The sequence below is a fragment of the Ceratotherium simum genome, chromosome 1, assembly GCF_057802395.1.
Source record: "Ceratotherium simum simum isolate JZ-2026a chromosome 1, ASM5780239v1, whole genome shotgun sequence".
In the NCBI taxonomy this organism is placed as follows: domain Eukaryota; kingdom Metazoa; phylum Chordata; class Mammalia; order Perissodactyla; family Rhinocerotidae; genus Ceratotherium; species Ceratotherium simum.
In genome coordinates, this window is record NC_141900.1 from 64,035,140 (window position 1) to 64,053,717 (window position 18,578).

The 18,578-nt window shown below is 42.3% G+C and overlaps 1 non-coding gene across 1 annotated transcript; it reads right to left on the bottom strand.

Moving 5' to 3' along the window:
* Positions 1-17,573: 17,573 nt before the first annotated feature.
* Positions 17,574-17,647, bottom strand: LOC147918229 (small nucleolar RNA SNORD113/SNORD114 family). The gene has a single exon (XR_015553581.1). It is a non-coding gene; the product is annotated as a small nucleolar RNA SNORD113/SNORD114 family (small nucleolar RNA).
* Positions 17,648-18,578: the final 931 nt, after the last annotated feature.

Consider the following 18,578-nt stretch of genomic DNA (forward strand, 5'->3'; position numbering starts at 1 on the left):
CCAACAACAAGCCCTCAGGCAACTTGTGGGCCTGCATAGATTGGTGACTGGATTCTCTGCAGCCTGGCAACTGAGCCGACTTTAGCGGGGCAGGGTGTGCACAAGGAGCGGGTGGAGAGTGTGGGGCGGTGGCAGAGTGTGTGGGGCTCCCGCCGTGGAGAGACTGGGTCCACTTGGGGAGGTTGGGGCGCGCACATGGGGCAGGACTGTGTTGACTGTGTGTGTGGACCTGTGGGCGGCAGGGCTTGTCAGCTGCAGAAGACTTGTGCTTCTCAAAGACCCACATAGGGGGTTTGCCCCACCTTCCAAAGCCTGAAACAGTTGGGTGCTCCTGTGCCTGAGGCCAGCCCCACCCAGCTGCAATCCTCAGAGAGCTGACAAGAGACCTAATAGGCTAGAGGCTTACAGCAATTGTAAGGCCCTGAGCCTAACAACCTGCCACGCTGGGGGCCTACTCACTTAAAAGAAATACTGCAACACAAACGTGGTATTAGAACTTGCAGCCAACAGTGCTGGGGCTCCCCACACCTGATAAAGAGACCAAAGGGCCCACAACAACTACAAGCAGCTGAGCATTACAACAGCTGGCCAAGAGCATAACTCGGCCTCCCTGGGTGCCTACAGGGAGAGCAAACAGGCCACAACAGAAGGACACACATAGCCCACATAGGGGTCACCCCTGGAACATTGAGAACTGAGGGAAGCACACTGGAAGCCTCCGAAGGCATCACTTATATAAGGTCACCTATCCAAGAGCAGGAGACATAGCTGACATACCTAATACCTAGACACAAGCACAGGGAAAGAGGCAAAATGAGGAGGCAAAAGAATACATTCCAAGTAAGGGAACAGGACAAAACCCCAGAAAAGGAACTAAGTGAAACAGAAATGAGCAATCTACCTGACAGAGAGTTCAAACTAAGAGTGTTAAGGATGCTCACTGATCTGGGGAGAAGAATAGATGAACTCAGTGAGAATGTCAACAAAGAAATGGAAGATATAAAAAAGAACCAATCAGAAATGAAGAATACAATACTGGAAATGAAAAATTCATTAGAGGGACTCAAAAGCAGAGTAGAGGATACAGAAGAACGGATCTGTGAGCTGGACGAAAGACTATAAGAAATTACCCAAGGTGAACAGGTAAAAGAGAAAAGAATTAAAAAGAGTGAGGACAGTCTAAGGGACCTCTGGGACAACATCAAGCGCACTAACATCTGTGTTATAGGTGTCCCGGAAGGAGCAGAGCAAGACAAGGGGGCAGAGAATCTATTTCAAGAAATAATAGATGAAAACTTCCCTAACCTAAGGAAGGAAACAGACATCCAGGTACAGGAAGCACAGAGAGCCCCAAACAAGATAAACCCAAAGAGGCCCACACCAAGACACATCATAATCAAAATGTCCAGAATTAAAGATAAAGAGAGAATCCTAAAAGCCGCAAGAGAATGTCAAGTTACATACAAAGGAAACCCCATAAGGCTATCAGCTGACTTCTCAGCAGAAACCTTACAGGCTAGAAGAGAATGGCATGATATATTTAAAGTGCTAAAAGGAAAAAACTTACAGCCAAGAATACTCTACGCAGCAAGGTTATCATTCAAAATGGAAGGAGAGATCAAAACTGTCCCAGACAAGCAAAAATTAAAGGAGTTTGTCACCAAGAAACCAGTGCTACAAGAAATGTTAAAGGGACTGATTTAAGGGGAAAAGAGAAGACCACAAATAGGAAAAATTATCTATTTCCACGATAAGAACATAATGGATACAAATGCACAAAAAAGAGGTTAGATATGATATCAAAAACATAAAAGGAGGGAGGAGGGGAGTTAAAGAGTACAGCTTTCAGACAGAGGCCAAACTAAAGTGACCATCAATTCTGTATAGAAGAAGAAAGGAACAGAGAAGGACTACTAAAACACTGAGAAAAAAAAAAGTTAAAAATGGCGGTAAGTACATACTTGTCAATAGCTACTTTAAACGTCAATGGACTAAATGCTCCAATTAAAAGGCATAGGGTGGCTGACTGGATAAAAACAAGACCCATATATATGCTGCATACAAGAGACACACTTCAGACCTAAAGACACTCACAAACTGAAAGTGAAGGGATGGAAAAAGATACTCCACGCAAATGGCAATGAAAAGAAAGCTGGGGTAGCAGTACTCATATCAGACAAAATAGACTTTAAAACAAAAACTGTAAAAAGAGACAAAGAAGGGCATTACATAATGATCAAGGGCACAATCCAACAAGAGGATATAACACTTGTAAATATCTATGCACCCAATGTAGGTGCACCTAAATATATAAAGCAATTATTAACAGACATAAAAACAGAAATAGACAGTAACACAATAATAGTAGGGGACTTTAACACTCCACTTACACCAACGGATAGATCATCCAAACAGAAGATCAATAAGGAAACATTGGCCTTAAACGACCCACTAGAACAGACGGACCTAGTAGATATACACAGAGCATTCCATCCAAAAACCGAAGAATACATGTTCTTTTCAAATGCACATGGAACATTCTCCAGGATTGATCACATATTAGGCCACAAAACAAGTCTCCATAAATTTAAGAAGATTGAAATAATACCAAGCATCTTTTCTGAATACAACGGTATGAAACTAGAAATCAACTATAGGAAGAAAATCAGAAAAGCCACAAATACGTGGAGATTAAACAAAATGCTACTGAACAACGACTGGGTTAACGAAGGAATCAAAGAAGAAATCAAAAAATACCTGGAGACAAATGAAAATGAAAATGCAACATGCCAGAATTTATGGGATACAGCAAAAGCGGTTCTAAGAGGGAAGTTTATAGCGATACAGGCCTATCTCAACAAACAAGAAAAATCTCAAATAAACAATCTAACAATGCACCTAAAGGAACTGGAAAAAGAAGAACAAACAAAGCCCAAAATCAGTAGAAGAAGGGAAATAATAAAAATCAGAGCAGAAATAAATGAAATAGAGACCAAAAAAAATAGAAAAAATTAATAAAACCAAGAGCTGGTTCTTTGAAAAGATCAACAAATTGACAAACCTTTAGCTTGACTCACCAAGAAAAAAAGAGAGAAGGCACAAATAAGTAAAATCAGAAATGAAAGAGGAGAGGTTACAACAGACACCTCAGAAATACAAAAGATTATAAGAGAATACTATGAAAAGCTATATGCCAACCAACTCGACAATCTGGAAGAAATGGATAAATTCTTAGAATCATACAACCTTCCAAAATTGGATCAAGAAGAAGTAGAGAATTTGAATAGACCAATCACCAGTAAGGAGATCGAAACAGTAATCACAAACCTCCCCCAAAATAAAAGTCCAGGACCAGACGGCTTCCCTGGTGAATTCTACCAAACATTCAAAGAAGACTTAATACCTGTCCTTCTCAAACTCTTCCAAAAAATTGAGGAGGGGGGGAAGCTCCCTAACTCATTCTACGAAGCTGACATTACCCTGATACCAAAACCAGACAAGGACAACACAAAAAAAGAAAATTACAGGCCAATATCACTGATGAACATCGATGCAAAAATCCTCAACAAAATACTAGCAAATCACATACAACAATAGGTTAAAAAGATTGTACACCATGATCAAGTGGGATTTATTCCAGGTATGCAGGGATGGTTTAACGTTCGCAAATCAATCAACGTGATACACCACATTAATAAAATGAAGAATAAAAATCACATGATCATCTCAATAGATACAGAGAAAGCCTTTGACAAGATACAGCATCCATTTATGATAAAAACTCTGAATAAAATGGGTATAGAAGGAAAGTACCTCAACATAATAAAGACCATATATGAGAAACCCACAGCTAATATCATCCTCAATGGTGAAAAACTGAAAGCTATCCCTCTAAGAACAGGAACCAGACAAGGATGCCCACTCTCACCACTCCTATTTAACATAATACTGGAAGTCCTAGCCAGAGCAATCAGGCAAGAGAAAGAAATAAAAGGGATCCAAATTGGAAAGGAAGAAGTGAAACTGTCACTATTTGCAGATGACATGATTTTATATACAGAAAACCCTAAAGAATCCACCAGAAAACTTTTAGAAGTAATAAACGAATATGGTAAAGTTGCAGGATACAAAATCAACATACAAAAATCAGTTGCATTTCTGTACACTAACAACGAAGTAGCAGAAAGAGAAATTAAGAATACCATCCCATTTACAATTGCAACAAAAAGAATAAAATACCTAGGAATAAACTTAACCAAAGAGGTGAAAGATCTGTACACCAAAAACTATAAAACATTTCTCAAAGAAATTGAAGAAGACACAAAGAAATGGAAAGATATTCCATGCTCTTGGATTGGAAGAATTAACATAGTTAAGATATCCGTACTTCCTAAAGCCATCTATAGATTCAATGCAATTCCTATCAAAGTTCCAACAACATTTTTCACAGAAATAGAACAAAGAATCCTAAAATTTATATGGAACAACAAAAGATCCCGAATAGCTAAAGGAATCCTGAGAAAAAAGAACAAAGCTGGAGGTATCACACTCCCTGATTTCAAAATATACTACAAAGCTATAATAACCAAAACAGCATGGTACTGGCACAAAAACAGACACACAGATCAATGGAATAGAATCGAAAGCCCAGAAATAAACCCACACATCTATGGACAGCTAATGTTTGACAAAGGAGCCAAGAACATACAATGGGGAAAAGAAAGTCTCTTCAACAAATGGTGTTGGGAAAACTGGATAGCCACATGCAAAAAAATGAAAGTAGACCCTTACCTTACACCATACACAAAAATTAACTCCAAATGGATTAAAGACTTGAATGTAAGACCTGAAACTGTGAAACTTCTAGAAGAAAACATAGGCAGTACGCTCTTCGACATCAGTCTTAGCAACATCTTTTCAAACACCATGTTTGACCGGGCAAGAGAAACAAACTAAAAAGCTTCTGCACAGCAAAGGAAACCATCAACAAAACGAAAAGACAACCTAACAATTGGGAGAAGATATTTGCAAACCATACTTCTGATAAGGGCTTAATCTCCAAAATATATAAAGAACTCATGCATCTCAACAACAAAAAAACTACCAACCCAATTAAAAAATGGGCAAAAGACCTGAACAGACATTTCTCCAAAGAAGATATACAGATGGCCAACAGACACACGAAAAGATGTTCAAAATCACTAACTATCAGGGAAATGCAAATCAAAACTACAATGAGATATCACCTCACGCCCGTCAGAATGGCTATAATTAACAAGACAGGAAACAACGTGTGTTGGAGAGGATGTGGAGAGAAGGGAACTCTCATACACTGCTGGTGGGAGTGCAAACTGGTGCAGCCACTATGGAAAACAGTATGGAGATTCCTCAGAAAATCAAGGATAGAACTACCATATGATCCAGCTATTCCACTGTTGGGTATTTACCCAAAGAACTTGAAAACACCAATTTGTAAAGGTACATGCACCCCCATCTTCATTGCAGCATTATTCACAATAGCCAAGACTTGGAAGCAACCTAAGTGCCCATCAAGGGACAAATGGATAAAGAAGATGTGGTATATATACACAATGGAATACTACTCAGCCATAAGAAACGATGAAATCCAGCCATTTGTGACAACATGGATGGACATTGAGGGTATAATGCAAAGTGAAATAAGTCAGAGGGAGAAGGTCAAATACCGTATGATTTCCTTCATTAAGTAGTAGATAATAACAACAATAAACAAACACATAGGGACAGAGATTGGATTGGTGGTTACCAGAGGGGAAGGGGGGAGGGAGGAGGGTGAAAGGGATAATTCGGTACATGTGTGTGGTGATGGGTTGTAATTAGTGTTTTGGTGGTGAACATGATGTAATCTATGCAGAAATAGAAGTATAATGATGTACACCTGAAATTTTTACAATGTTATAAACCAATGTTACTGCAATAAACAAAAAATTTAAAAAATAAATAAATAAATAAAATAAAATCACTACTCTTAGAACTTTTTGAGATTTCTTGAGCCATTGTAATTTCCCAACATGTGTTACTTTGGCCACTCACTCCTTCCCTGTGATTAGCAGGAAAACCTTTAAAACAAAAAAGGCCTGTGTGCTTTTGTGGCCCACGCACTAAGAATCCCTGAGTTCATTAGGCACATCCCTGTGCTACTCCTGCCAGAGAGGATGTAGACTGTGTTACAGGAAGTGCCACTCTGTTATACGATATGGTGGGGGTGCAATTCTGTGCCCAGCCAAGAACCTCATCGGAAAGCATCTCTTCTTGCCACAGAGACTGGAGCAACAAAGCAGAGAAAGTTTATTGAGGTTGAGAACAAGCACAAGACAAAGCACCAGATGGAGACAGCACTTCTTAGCCAAGCAAAAAGATGAAGCCACTCCCAGAAAAGCAAAAATAGAATGACCTCAGCATTTTGCAACACATATTGGAGGAAACAAGCCTCTGTAGAAATGAATTGATGAAAATCAGAGTAAACACGAACTTTTTGCAAACAATCACAAAAGTCGAGCCAGAGGCCTTGATATGAGGGTACCATCTACTGGGACTAATCCCAGTAGAATGAGAACAACATGCGACAAATGGAAGAGGGGTGATAGAGTCTTATACAGAAGGCTTGATCTGAACAGGATTATTCCCGTGGTTTATTGGTTGAGAGTTCTGTATTTGTTAACATGCTTTCAGCAGCAAAACAACAATAAAATAGAAAATCCAACCCAAATTAGCTTAAATTATAAGGAAATGCGTTGGTCCACTAAACTGGAAGACCAAACATGGGGTATCTCTACCTCCATTTCTTTGACCTCCTCCAAGTCCTGGCTTCATCATCAGACTGGCAAGGAGATAGCTATAGCAGGTTCCAGCCTCACATCCATACACCACAAAGCTCTAAGAAGAATATAGCTCTTCCTGTGCATCTCTCAAGAATGAATAAACTTTTCCCAGAATCCTGCAGAAAATGTCCCAAAATTGAGTCACATGCCCACTTCTGACTCAATCACTGCAAATGGGTTGAGATTACCATTATTGCCTTCAACAGTTCAGACCCTGGCCTGGAGCTACAGACAATTCCCCCACGGCATGACTGCTCCCCAATGGTGGAGGGGTATGATGGATGTTGAAGAGATACCATAAAGCCCACCATGGTTTCCCAATAATTCCTTAGTTAGGAGGAACTAGAAATGATGCTGGACCCCCACATATAGCCTTAAGAGTCTGAAGCTTATCTTTGTGTTAGTTAGGACTTTTGGGTTGCAAGTAACAGAAACACAAATCAATTAGCTAAATGGAACAATTAGCTAATTTGGGTTGGGTTTTCTATTTTGTTGTTGTTTTGCTGCTTGGTTCTTTGCATCCAAGAAAAGGTTAAACTTCCCACCTGAGGGACTATCCAGGGATGCAGCTGGGCCGTGATTGGAACAGGACCGTGAGTGCTGCCAGGACTCTCCCTCCATCACTCACCTCTGTTCCTCTTTGCACATTGATGTCATTCTTTCCCACTCAGGCTGGCTTTTTTCACATAGCAGGAAACTTGGATGCTAACAGCAACCAAGATTTATATCTCACAGCTTCAGCCACTGTAGAGAAACTGAATTCAAGTTCTCTCTGGTCCCAAGTCAAAAATCTTTGGAAAAGCCTTCATTGGCTGAGCTTGAGTTAGATGCGATTCCCTGGACAAATCAACGGAAGCCAGGGGTTGGGAGTCACCCTGTACTAACACGGGAACTTCTGTTCTAACTGCATAGATGGATGAAGAGGCAGTTGCAAGAAAAGGGGTCCTGGGAGGACAATTCTAAGTGTCCGCTACAATAGCTATGCTCAGTTGTATAATAAACTACATAGAGTTCTCATTCCAAGGGGAGGGCTCCTTCATTTGCAAAAATATTTCTTAAAAAGAACCCCACCAGGTATTATTATAGATAATAAACAGACTCTGACAATTGCAGTCAAGATTGGCAAAGCAAAAGAAAAGTGCCTTCTTTCTCACTGGATGAGGGACATTCTTGGCTTGGTTCAAGCACAGGAAAGAAGGAGAGAATCAGAAAGACTGGTTATTTTCCATAATCCTGGGAATTGAAGACTTTGTCTCCCATTAAAAAAGATGGCAGTTGTGAAGTGGAGCAGGAGTTCATGAAAAAGGAAGAAGAGAATACCCAGGAGCTGTGCCAGGTGAACAAGCAGGGCTTACATCTCAGAAGGCAACAGGGCTATGGGTTTCTCTCTTGGTTGGGGTTCCCCCAAAAGCAGATCCTGAATATGATTTGTGTACAAGTACTTTTGGAGTACTTGGAGTACACAAGTGAGGGAGTAGAGAAGTATGTTACAGCGTCTGACAGGATGTGTTAATAAGCGCATTGCTGCTATGGACAACTGGGGACCCTCCGCAAGACTGTAGAACACAAGCCAGAATTGCTGGGATTTTCATCCATCAACTCCCATCCCCATCAGTTGAGAGTCACTCCTGGGGGCATTAATTTCCCAGCACTTCCAAGCACAATATGCTCAACAGGCCAGAGAAAACCTTTAAAAAGAAAGAATCATATGCCTGAGCTAGGAGGTCATTGGCGTGATATGGAAACTGTCCACCCAAGATACAGGTGACCTACAGAGTGGGCCAAGAGGTTATTGCAGGAGGCACTGACAGCATCCACTATAGTCCCCAGAACCCACTCCACAGGCAGACCCCTCAACTTCCACACCTTCAGCCATAATCTCCCCTCTCAGATGTTCCTGGTGTCCATTTTAACTAGATTTCATCTGGATTCAATCAGCAATGGGGGAAGAGTGGCCTCCCCACAGTGTGCATTGGGCCAGCCCTCAGCAGTGGTTTGAGACCCAACACGTCCTGAGTACCTACTGCAGGCCAGGTTCTGTATACATATCATCTTACAGTAATGCTCAAAACAGCCCTATGAGGGGCCAGCCCAGTGGCATAGTAGTTAATTTTGGCATGCTCTGCTTTGGCAGTCCGGGGTTCACGGGTTCGAATCCAGGCACAGACCTACACACTGTCCATCAAGCCATGCTGTGGCAGCGTCCCACATACAAAATAAAGTAAGATTGGCACAGATGTTAGCTCAGGGACAATCTTCCTCAGCAAAAAAAAGGAAGACTGGCAATGGATGTTAGCTCAGGGCCAATCTTCCTCACCAAAAAAAAAACCAGCCCTATTATGTACACAATATCCCCCCAATTCTGCGTATATGTATATGTATATGTATATACATATGGAAACTGAGACCTGAGAGCGAGGTAATTTGCTCCATCTCAAACAGCTGGAAGTGACACAGCCGTGTCACCATGTGTGGTTAACTCCAAAACCTCACATCCTTTCCTCCTAACAAATGAAGAGAGGCCAGTGCCTCTTCACCTCTCAGGAAGAACATTCCCCTTAGATCAAGAAACCCAAGTTTAAAGAATTCCTGGGAACTTCAGAAAGCCCCAGCCCTCCTGGAGCCTACGGTGAAATAAACCTGATTGTCTGCTAGGATATCTTTCATTAATATTGAAATTGTCCCTGAACCCTGCCTACATATAAACCACTCCTTATTATACATCCACTTAACACAAAGCCCTTTTCATCTCAGGCTGGCTATTTTGCTGCTTTGAGTTTATATGAGGAGGGATTGATGTGGAATAAGCCACAGGGCAGAAACCTACACGTTACCTCCCTCCAGGGGGACACTTTCCAGGGCTTCAGTATTACAGGAATTCAGTACCTATTAAGTGGAGAGACTTTGCGTACAGGAGGAGCAAGTTTTAAAGCGTCCAGATGACATATGTGGCAGTGTTTTCCCGTCTGGGGAGCATGTTGCATAAAAGGAGTGGATAATTTTAGCCAGTTCACTTGCATATGATTTCCCCAGTGAGTCTCTGGAGAAGACTCCTCCTTCCCTCTCCAGGGCAACATGCACTGGGATTATTCTTTCACCTCCTGGAAGATATTGAATCCCACAAAAAATCCCTTGCCCACCCAAGAAGCTCTTAGCAACTATCACCTTGCTTTCATGTTACACACCTAGAAAATAATTCCATTGATTTATAGGCACTTATTGAGTGTCTACACTACTCCCAGTCCTGTGAAAGGATATCAATATGAGCAAGGTCTAGTTGCCCTCAAAGAACCTCAAGTGTTGGAGGATTTGCATTTTTTTGCTGAGTATTAAATTAGACAACAAATGTGCAGATGCTGGCATTGTGCCTGGCACATATAGGTACACAGTCAATGTTGGTTTCCTTTTCTTTCCCTTAATATTCTTCAAAACACCTTTATGGGAATTGTCTCATTGATTTCTCAGAGCCTCTTCGAATCCAGTTTGGAATGAGACAGAATAAAAGCACATAAATAAGTACAGGAATCCTGTGAGTAGAAAGAGGCAGGCATTATTAGCCTCATCTGTACTTGAGGAAATTGCAACCAATTAGGCCACAGAGCAACACAGTGGTGAAGGGCACAGCTGTGGAGCCTGAATTCTGACTGTGCCACACCCCAGCCTAGACCTTGGGCATTCTTAACACTCTGCCTCAGTTTCTTCATCTGTAAAAGGGGATGTGATGGTTAGTTTTATATGTCAACCAGAGTAGGCTACAGTGGCCAGTTATTAAATCTAACACTAATCTAGGTGTTGCTGTGAAGGAGGATGAAAGAAAGATTAAGCAGATATGGCATAGTGTTGATAATTGTTGAATCTGGGCAATGGAGATTCTAACTTTGTGAATGTTTGAATGTTTTCATAATAAAACGATTTTTATAAAGGCTTGCTGGAAAAGGAAATATAAAGGAATTGATAAAATTAATGCCAGATGATCTTTGGATTCATTTCATTCATGGAGCCTTTCCCAGCCTTCTGAGAACCAGCTGCTGAGGGCTTTGTTGGCCATATACCTCTGGACCAACTAAGGGCAGGAATTCCCTGCCAGCAAAGCTGTTGCAACTTTTGCTTTGGAAAATCCTGGCTTGTCTTCAACATGCTCTGAATCTAGGCCCAAGACAGCCTCTAGCCTGGGCATATGGAGTCCTCTGCATGGTCTAATCTAGCTCACTAGGTCACTGTATTTTGCATTTGTGCCTGTATTGGTTAGGCTTAACCAAGTGGATTATATAAGATAGTTTATTTCTCACTCACACAAATGCCCACGTAGGTGGTCTAGGACTGGGACAGTAGCTCCGCAATTGCCAGGAACTACTTCTTATTACTCTGTAGTGTCCATCTCATAGTCTATCACTTCATTCACATGCCATTGGCCAGAATCTTGTGTATGATTCTTCCATGGCCCCACTTTGCTGAAAGAGAAGCTTAGAAATGTAATCTTCAGCTGGGCAACCATGTAAAGAGAGAGTGAAAAATGGGGAACAACCAGCAGTTTCCACTACCACGCCCAAGCAATAAAAGGTGTTTATTACCCTCTGGGCATAGGTTTCTCCTGGGGACCACTTAGAAAGTGGTGGCAACAATCAGGTTTCCAGGGTCCCCTACAAAAATATTATCTTAATATCACTCCTATTGGCACTCTTTCTGCTGACATCAGAACGTGGGATGCATCCTTGCTCTCATCTCCATCAAGGAAGAGCTTGCTTGAGAATGGACATAACACAGAGGAGAGCAGAGCTAAGAGATGGAGAGACTGCATCCTGCTGATGTCATTAGAACCCCTAGATCTAGCCATGCCAGTAAGTGGAATGTTAAATTATGTGAAACAATAAATATCCCCTTTTTTTCCTTAAAAACAATAACAAAACACTAACTGCTTTGACTTTTGTCACTTAACACGCTACCTGCACAAGTGGAGGAACCCTGAGGGGAGAGAGCTCCGTGAAGAGTGGAAGACGGGACCGCTCCAGGCGCTGCCGCTGGTCCCAGGGAAGGAGGGAGGGAACTCCAACCTGTGGAGCACCTACTGCACATCCAGCACTGTGGGGTGCTTTCATATCTCATATATTTCATATATATTATCTCATATATATATGTAATATAATATATATTTATCATATACATTATCTCTTTTAATTCTCATATAGGCCTGAAGTTTATGTCTTCATTCCCATTTTACAGAGAAGGGCCCTAAGGCTTAGAGTTGTTGAGTAACTTCTCCAAGGTCACACCACTGAGAAGTGACGAGCAGGTATTAAAGCAAGATCCACCCCATCCCTACACTTTCTTTAAATACCTTCCTGGGCCCTCCTCCTTTCTGGCTCCTGCTCCATCTAAGCCCCTCCTCCTGTCCTCTGCACCCTTTGGCTCCTGCTGCTGATTGTCAGCCTTTTTCAAGGTGCCAGGTGCCCAAAGGCAGATGACGCATCACTCCAAGTAGTACTTCTCTTGTAAGGAAAAGACGGTTTTTTGGAAATAAACTGGGAATGCATATCTCTAGGACACCCATGGGGAAGTGCAGCAGCTCAGACACAAGTGATTTCAATTGGTTTCTGGGGCAGAGGTGGGTAATTTTACTCAGGGTAACCCAACCACCACCATCCAGTCATGGCAGCTGAGTGACACAGCCAAGAGCTCCAAACCAGGTTCCAGTGATCTACGCACTGGTTCTAGCTCAGCCCCTGAGTCCCTTAGGCAAGTCAAGGCTCCTCTCTGGGCCCTGGTCTTGTCATCTACGAAGTGCAGGACTGGGTCTAGAGGTGCTGTAAGCTCCTTTCCAACTCATCACACCTTGAGTTCTGTGATCCAAGAGGCCACAAATCTCAGTGCAAGCTTGTGTCATCCTCTAGCAGCAGTCACTAGGCCAGCAGGAGGTGAGGCTTCATTGGGCGAGGTCCTCACCTCTTGGGAGTTCATCATTTATATTCCCAAATAGATGAAGGGCAGAATATAAGAAACTAGGTATATGTAGGGGCTCATTTGTGGTTCCCATCACTATGGAAAATTCCTTAAGCTTCTGCAATCTCCACCTGTGGTGATGTGAACACCCGATCTGGATCTAGGAGAAAACCTGGGTCAAATTGCCCCACTGAGCATACCACTTCTTCCCCAGCCTTTTCTCACCCTCTTGCTGGCACAGGCTGCCTCTTGCCTGACTCAATTTTCTCTACTAATTAAATATCACACTTCCAGCTACAATCACCTAGAGATGATCTCCAGGCAATTTAGTAGTGGCAAAAATAAGGTCCTTCCCATTTCCTAGTACCCTCATGAGACACTGACCATAAAGCTGGCTAAAACCAATGACAACAGGGTTTCTACGAAGAAGTGTTAATAGAGCCCATGGCACAAGAAGCAGCAATTATGAGACAAAATGAAATACTTAAGAAGAAGTAAATAGACTCCTTCACAGAGAGCAGGGGAAGCAGGTGAGCCCATGACCCACACACCTATGATTCACCACATCCCATGGTCATGATCTTCATTCTAGTATATTTCTCTATTTTATAGGAAATATAATGACCAATTATTTTGTAGGCATTCTTGTAGATGCCACAGTTCTTTTTGGAAAGTGGTAGAGTACAGATTCAAAAGTCAACCAGGATGTTACCAGCTGGTGTCCAATGATGAATGAATAAGGATCCATAGTCAATATGGAAAGTTGGTCAAATGAAAGCATTTCGCATCTGTGAGCCCCCTGCATCTTCAGAATATGTGTGTGGAATAGAAAGGCATGAGTCCTTGCCTCAGTTTAAAAGATGAGGAAACCAGGGCCGGCCCCGTGGCTTGGCGGTTAAGTGCGTGCGCTCCGATGCGGGCTGCCTGGGTTCGGATCCCGGGCGCGCACAGACGCACTGCTTCTCCGGCCATGCTGAGGCCGCGTCCCACATACAGCAACTAGAAGAATGTGCAACTATGACATACAACTATCGCCTGGGGCTTTAGGGGAAAAAAAAAATAAAAATAAAAAATAAAAAATAAATAACAAAAAAAAATAACAAAAAAAGATGAGGAAACCAAGACCGAAAGAGGATAAATGGCTTGCCTGAGCTCACTCAATCTGTAAGCGACAGAGCTTCTACACCAGACCACGATTCCTCTCGATGTGGTTTCCACTCTGATAGTTTTCAGGTTCACTCTCATTGAAACAGAACAGAAAAGGAAGAGGCATCAAGGAGAAGAGGAAGCATGATAGCTTTAAAAGACTAGCCACAGTATTAAAACCACTAGATTCCCACAGGACAATAAGTCATGGGCAATCAGCAGATGTGGGAACGTGCCCCCAAGTTCCCAATGGCTACCAATGCTCAACAGATTCAAAAGACACAACACAGCTGGCAGGGATAGGGTGGCTGATGGCGGGAGGGAAGAGTAAGCATGCTTGACTTGGAGGATGTGACCTGTCACTCATGGTCAACCACCTCTCCACCCTACTTGGGCCTCAGGCCTTTGGCTGATTTTCTCTTCCACTGAAATGCAGACAACCAAAGGCAGAGTTGGATCCTGGAAGGGAACCCAAACATCCAACTCAACTCTTGCTTTCTAGATGAGAAAATTGGAGTCCTAAAAAAAAAAAGAGTGACTTGCCCAAGGTTACACAGCCACTTGGCAACAAACTCAGGTTTCCTGATTTTCTTTCCATTCCTCTTTCCAAACTGTTCAGCTGCCTACTATACCTGGGTATGACTGAGATAGTCCTGGTGACACAGGACCCCTATCAAGGTGTCCAAGGGAAAACGTGTGGTCCTGAAGATATACAGAGCCTAGAGAGACAGCTCTTACTATTCTCTTAGAAAACTCCTTTCCTCCTCAGGATGTGCACCCCCGAGGGGACGAGTTAGGATTAGTTCAAGCATAGTCGCCATGCTTTCCTGGGACCATCACTCCTTTCTGATCCTCATGCTTCTTTTTGAAGCCACTTCATCATATTTGTGACTCTTTCTTCCTTGTGATAAAATCTCAAGACCTCTGAAATCCTTCCCTTCAACTTGACTTCCACAGCACTTCGCTTCCGAATCTGCCAGATAAACCTGAATAGGTCTGAACCTGCAAAAGACTCCCCATCCTCCTTGTAAATTGGAAGGTGCAAACAGATCTTTTAGAGAAGGGAATCCCTTAACTCCACACTCCAGATGTTGCCAAGGCTCAGTTCTGTCTCAGCCAGATATGATTTTCAGATGCACCCCGTATTCCAGCCACCCAACATCACTCATCACAGCCCCAAATGCCAAATCTCTCCCATCTCCATGCCTGTCCCCTTTGTCTGGAATGCCTTTTTCTCTCTTCTCTGCTGGACAACATGCCTGCTCATCTGCCAAGGCCCGGCTACAGTATCTCCTCTTCTAGGATGCTGTATTGATCTGGGTCCCAGCAAGGTCCAGATGAAGAGATTTTATTAAACGGAAAAATTACTTACAGAGTTTCAGGCAATATAAAAAAATGAATGAGGAATTGGGAGGCATCCAGACAACACCAAATGTAGGAAGTCATTACTACCTCAAGACTGAATGGGACAAGGGGAGGAAATATTGTTACATGAGCCCTTTGAGAACTAGAGGCATGAAGGAGGAGCTCTGTGGACAGTCACAGCCACTGCTAGAGATATGATGCTGAAACAGGGAAGAAATACCCTAGCCTCTCTCTCTCCCACCCTCTGATCTCCTGCTGTTGCCTCCCTTTGGAGGAACCCAACCAGACGTCAGAGGGCAACAGAGCACAGGCATGCTTATGCAGCATTCAGCATCCCAGGACACAGAGCAGGGCAGAGATGGGCAGAGAATGGATGGGGGGGGGGGGCCGGGAAAAAGAAAAGAATAACTAGCACAGATGCCTTCCTTGTTTCCCACTCCCACCACAAGCAGAGACCATCCCTCTCCTCTCCACATGCTTGAAAAGCTAACGTATTCATCACACTGTATCACAACTAGGGAGATCCATCTCCTGGCCAGGCAGTGAGCTTCTGGAGGACAGGCACAAAGCAGGTGCTCAAGAAAGGACTGCTTTATTAATGACAACCATCAATATATTTTGAAATTTCCCTGCATCTTTATTTCACTCCCCCTGCTAATCTTGAAGCTAACCACTTTGTAAGTTAAGCCATTTTCTGAGTAATGAAGCCCACTTTCTCAGTCTCATCTTAAAAAAAAAAGCTTCTTACTCTATTGTCACCACTTAATGCAACAAATTTCATTTGAGCCTCTGTGCCCAAGTACTGTGCTTTGTGACAGAAGATTCAAAGATGACTAGGGGCTCAATTCTTGGGGGAAATGTTATGGACTAAGTGACAGCTTGAATTGCTGAAATGGAATTGCTGTCAGAGAAAAAACATAAAAATAAGTTGATCTGGAGGCTCTTTAAATAGTAGTAATAACTACTGCTATTTATTGAGCACTTACTATATGATGGAAACTACACCAATGCTTTACATATATTATCTTAGTTAATTTTTACAACCCTGAGAGGTGGTTATTTTTCCCGATTTACAAATGAGGGAATTGAGGCCAGAGACATTGAGTAGCCACCTAGACTCACATAACTAATAAATGATTAACTGAGATTAGAGTCCAAGTAAGTCTAATTCTAGAGCCCATGTTTTTATCCACAACATTATACTTAAAGACAATTTTTTACAGTCAAAAAAAGGCAGCTAATGTAGAAAATATGAATGAAAAATAGATTCCTCTTTTTCAAAAATAAGTGTAAAACAGTATAGATTCAGCCCGTTACCTGCCCTTGTGGTGTGATCCAACAGCAAGCAGAGTGGAAGACCAGAAACCTGAGTTCGAATGCAGGATCCGTGGGAAAATTAAAAAGCCTTCGCTTTAGCAACTAGTTGCCTGTTCCACAGTGCCCTCTGGGGGCCAGCTGATGTAATGCACAGTTTTTCTTATTAAATTCAAGAGTAAAATGTTTGACCACCGAAGATTCAATCAGGGTCAACCTTGGATAAAGTAGATTAAATGTTTCCCGGCCATTCTCTGCTCCAGCCTCATGCCCACTGACCTCACACTCCTCATGACCGGAGTAGACAGAGCATGATTTGGGCATCAGGCTGACCTGAGATCAAGTGCCACCTCCACCACTTAGAGATGTCAACGAGCGGGACTCACAGAGCACAAGGACCATGCTGGAGCTCCCCAGGGTTTCTGCCTCTGATCTTCCCTGTTAACAGCCAGAGCCCAATTTCATCACTGCACTAAGGGTCGATAGACTATGCCAGCCAAATTCAAGATATTCAGATAATCACCTAATCACCATTAATCCTTGCTTTCTACATTTCATTGACTCAATAGCTAGGTATGTATTATTTTTTCCTATTATATATTATTTTTATCTTAACAAAAGGAAAAATTCAGTCTTGAGCTTGACACAAAACAATAAAATTGACTCTTCCTTATCAGAATCTCTATAACCTTAGTTGAAGAGGTGAGATCTTGACTCATTTATTTCTTAGTGGGCATCACTGTTTTCAGTGCTTATCAATAACATATTTTGCCTCACCACAGGTGTTACAGTTGAGCAATGCTTCACTCTGTTCTTTATATATTTGTTTAATGGTTCTATCATTATTCAATTAATGTTTACAAAATCAATACAAGAACATGATCTTCCTATAGTTCTAACATCTCTCTGTACAAAATTTCAACAAAGCGAATAGACTAACTATGCTCCACGTTGGACCTCCGAGTTTCAGACATGTGTTTTCATCATCCATGACTCCTATGCCACCAATCTTCACCACTGGTCTGTATTTGGGTCTCTTTTTCTTTGTTCATTTCTACATTTGTATCGATTAAATCATTAATTCATTGATAAAAATTTAAAAAAATATATGGTTCACAAAAACTCAAGAACAAGATCCTTGAATATCCCTAACATCAGTTTATAGAATTAAAAAATAAAAGATATTCAGATGATGGTGGTGCTGGTGGTGGTGGTGATGGCACAGATTCTAGTTTCTGGTCCAATAGGGTAACAGGATTTGTTTCCCTTGAAACCAGAACTTTGCACGGCATGAACTGTTTGGGGCTGTTTTCTTTAGAAGGGGGCACCTATTCCAGACAGTGTTACGGAAAAGCACTTTGAGGTCTCCATGATCTGTCATGCATAAGTATTGAGAAGTGGTAGAACCTACTTTTTTTTTTCTTTTTTTGTGAGGAAGATCAGCCCTGAGCTAACATCCACGCTAATCTTCTTTTCGCTGAGGAAGACCGGCTCTGAGCTAACATCTATTGCCAATCCTCCTCCTTTTTTTTCCCCAAAGCCCCAGTAGATAGTTGTATGTCATAGTCGCACATCCTTCTAGTTGCTGTATGTGGGACGAGGCCTCAGCATGGCCGGAGAAGTGGTGCATCGGTGCGCAACCGGGATCCGAACCTGGGCCGCCAGTAGCGGAGCGCATGCACTTAACCGCTAAGCCACAGGGCTGGCCCTAGAACCTACTCTTAAAGTTTGAATAGAAGTAAACCAAGCGAAAAGAAGTTTAGAGACAAGAGTATTCCCACAGGGATCCAACATGGGTAAAGCCAAAAATCCAAGGGGAGGGAAGTCTGTGTTAAAAATTCTGTGTTACCAAGGCAAGACCTAGATGTGATTGACAAGGTTAAGAGGTATTCCTCAGGAATTGGGCTTCTGTTGTATAGAGGGTAAGTTACTAAAGGGTTTGAAAGCCAAAGTCAA